Genomic DNA, 3,812 nt, shown 5'->3' on the forward strand with positions numbered 1-3,812 from the left:
CAAACAAAACTGGCAAGAAATGCCAGTCTAAACGGGTTTCCTCTACATTTGAATATAGAACCACAATATGGTCTCTTGTAGTCACTTTATTGTTTATATTTACATACATATATTAATGTTGGGAGTGTTTTTACGTTTTGAGTTATATATATATATATATATATATATGTATATATGTAGGGATTTTGATTGAAGTTGGAATATTTTAAGTCAAACACATTTCCAGCAAAGCAAAGAATTGTGTGTCTATAGATTTTTATATATATATACAGTATATATAAATGTACAGGTTACACTATGTTGGAACGACCTCTTGTAAGAGGAACTCCTAACTGTGGCTATAGCATTGAATATCTTTCTTGGTTTTTGTCGTGTACTTTTGAGAACAATGGCTGCTCTCTCAAATGGAAAACATGCATGAGGTGGGTTGCCACTGATAAACTTTCACTATGTAGGCAACTGCATAAATATTGTGACAAATTGTAATTACTTTACATCAAGATTGCTCTCTGCTGGCAGAGCCGATCTAGAATTACATGGTAACATATGCATTCAAAAGTAATAATGATAATAAGAAAAGAAAAGGTACTGCTATGTTATGACCAAGGAGATATTTTGCTTCAGATGTATTTGTATAGAAACGTGACTCATTTCATTTATTTTGGCAAGTAAAGGTTTACAGTTTTGTCGTTGTTCTAGAAGCTACGTAAAAAGGTTATACTATTGTCTTTCTTTTCTTTTTGTCTGTGTATACACTGTGTACTCAAGGTGCCTTTCTCAATGGTGTCTGAATTTCTTATCATTCAGTCCAGCTCTACTAAGGTACAACTGAAGGGCAACGCGTCCTTTTTTCCCTTTTTGAGCGTGAAAACATGTGAGAATGTTTTTGTGACAGAAGAACGGCGTGAGTGTGTGTGTGCATGTGTGCTTTATAAATGCTTTTCACACACTTCAACAAAAAAAATGCAACTCATTGCGTGAGCTATACATCTTCAGGACTTGTTTTGGGATTGGGCTTTTTTAAAATAATTTTTAAAAAACGCATTAAGCTTACTGTAAAATATAGATGTATGAATGTAAAATAAAAGTATTGGATTTCTATGTCTAACATTTGTGTAAAGCCTCTATTCTAAACTAAGCAAAAAAAAGAAACATCCTCTCGCACTGAACTGCTTTATTTCCAGCAGATTTCTTGTGTAAATGTTTTTAAACAACTGATGCAAACGGAACATATTTCACAGGCATTTGATGAATAGAAATGGAATAATGCATTCCTGAACAAAGGTCGCAGTAAGTATCTTAAAGCCTCTATTCTAAACTAAGCAAAAAAACGAAACATCCTCTCGCACTAAACTGCTTTATTTCCAGCAGATTTCTTGTGTAAATGTTTTTAAACAACTGATGCAAACGGAACATATTTCATAGGCATTTGATGAATAGAAATGGAATAATGCATTCCTGAACAAAGGTCGCAGTAAGTATCTTGTGTGGCCACCAGCCTCTAAGTATTACAGTGCATCTCATCCTCATGGACCGAACCAGATTTGCCAGTTCTTGCTGCGAGATGTTTCCTCACTCTTCCACCAACACAAGTTCTGGGACATGTGTGGGGAGACACATGGTTACACCTGGTTTGGCACTGCAAGGACGATCGACTGTCCTTTCTTGTCTCCCTGCAGCACTGTCTTAGGCATCTTCCATTGTGGACATTGTTCTAGCCACATCTGCAGTTCTCATGCCTTCCTGCAGCAGGCAGGACTATGGCATGTTCACGCAGGTGAACACATTAAGCTTAGCGTTATGGGAAGGCTTGCATGTTACAACAATAGCAGAATTGTTAGAGAGTCAAGATAAAAAGCAGGGAACCAAATCACCACAAGCTTGGGGTAGTGAAAAGCAACGCTGGAAGCTCCATACGTTTGTTGTATCAATTCCTTAAACAGGACTAGAGTAACATGAAGAATTAATGAACCACAGTAGGAGTTTAGAACTGCAGAACAGTTCAGCTATAGAGTTTGAGACTTGCTTTATTTTATACAGGTACTACTAATTCAGTCAACAGGTAACAAACCGCACCATCTAAAACACAACCAGATTTATACCACTTCAACATGCTGATCTATAAACCATTGGCCAAAATGATACTGACTGCACAACTAATGCTCAGACCTATGGTGCACACATTATAGTACTATACCGTACATACTCTATAGTATTATACAGACTGAAGACATCATCCGTCTAAAACTTTAATCAGTTCAACAAGGCCATATAGTGCAAGCCTGCAACATAGAAGCCATTCTTAGGGGGGGATCAGAAAACTGCATTACAAACCATAAAAGTATCAGATCCTGTTGTGTTACTCTGGAATAGGCCCAACATTCTTTTGCTTCCTTCTTCAAAAACAATATAACACAAAAATGCAACAATATAGCTCAGAATGCAACACAGACAGACATTTTTTTTTTCTACTGTGGAGGGGAATTTCCATGGACTTCTATTGGTTTTATACTGAGCCAGCATTGTCTATCTGCTAAACCAAACCTCTCCGCATTCTCAAACTTTTTTTGTGAAAGTTTTCTATGTGGGGACAGTAGTGTGCTCCTGACAATACAGGCAAAACCTGATTCACACACACACACATACATTTACTTAGCTATATAAAATGGTCCATTCAATAAACTATTGTTTTCATATATACTGGGTATAACCTAATCCTAACTGAAACCTTCTACGTGGTTTCAATTTTATTTTTACAAATGAGGACACCCCCAAATGTTTTTTTTTCCCCCAGTTTGTGTCACATCTATGTATACATTTGTCCCTAAAATATGCTGTACACAAACAGCTGTTTGTTTCACTATGCTAGTCAGGGCTTTTAAACTAGTAAATTCTGACTCACTAGTTGGTGTTCAACAGTTTCACTTTTTCAGAAAGGATCATTTTGAATGGTGAGGACCTCACAATAGTCAAACTTACACATTTTTACACACAGAAGGGAGGCAATGCAAGTAAATATATACACACACTTTAATTTACAACTTACTATTAGCTGAAGTTTTTAAAACCCACACTTTCACCTGCAATGTTTATTCACAGGTGAAAGCACAACCATGTAGGCATTAACACAAAAGCTCAGGCTGCTGCTTCAATCTCAAAATCATAAACAAGAGTATCATTGAGGTCCTCAGGGCCAAGTATCCAATGATTTTTCCTCCGAGTAGAAATCTAAAAGCAAGAGAAAAACATGGATCACTGAAGAAAAACAAGTAGCAAAGCCATTTAGAAAACACTACCTTTTCTTCTAACAGCTCGTTGAGTAAGGAGTTTAGAGCAGAACCCTTAGCAATGCGATCATCCATCTAAATGACAAGCATCCATCAAGACAAGCTACCTAAAGCTCACATTTCGCCAAACATTAAATAATTGACAAACATCCCAAAGTCCATCTCTAAACTTACTTTGCTGTGGTGCAGCTCAGAGCAACAATCCTCCATGTTTTATACTGAGCCAGCATTGTCTATCTGCTAAACCAAACCTCTCCGCATTCTCAAACTTTTTTTGTGAAAGTTTTCTATGTGGGGACAGTAGTGTGCTCCTGACAATACAGGCAAAACCTGATTCACACACACATACATTTACTTAGCTATATAAAATGGTCCATTCAATAAACTATTGTTTTCATATATACTGGGTATAACCTAATCCTAACTGAAACCTTCTACGTGGTTTCAATTTTATTTTTACAAATGAGGACACCCCCAAATGTTTTTTTTTCCCCCAGTTTGTGTCACATCTATGTATACATTTGT

General features: G+C 36.7%; 1 long non-coding RNA gene across 2 annotated transcripts in view; it reads right to left on the reverse strand.

The window, feature by feature from the left end:
- LOC107752636 (uncharacterized) overlaps positions 1 to 3,499 on the reverse strand; it is a 41,450-nt gene extending 37,951 nt beyond the window's left edge. Inside the window, exons 1-3 of one of the 2 annotated variants that reach the window (XR_001641374.1) lie at positions 3,462 to 3,499; positions 3,297 to 3,362; positions 3,216 to 3,228 (exon numbers count right to left, since the gene is read on the reverse strand). This is a non-coding gene — a long non-coding RNA (uncharacterized LOC107752636). Of the gene's footprint in view, positions 1 to 3,215; positions 3,229 to 3,296; positions 3,363 to 3,461 lie in introns of those variants that run through there. The other variant, XR_001641373.1, reaches the window with a different exon arrangement.
- Positions 3,500 to 3,812: the final 313 nt, after the last annotated feature.

This window comes from Sinocyclocheilus rhinocerous, unplaced genomic scaffold (genome assembly GCF_001515625.1).
Source record: "Sinocyclocheilus rhinocerous isolate Xijiao unplaced genomic scaffold, SAMN03320098_v1.1 scaffold1733, whole genome shotgun sequence".
Lineage (NCBI taxonomy): Eukaryota > Metazoa > Chordata > Actinopteri > Cypriniformes > Cyprinidae > Sinocyclocheilus > Sinocyclocheilus rhinocerous.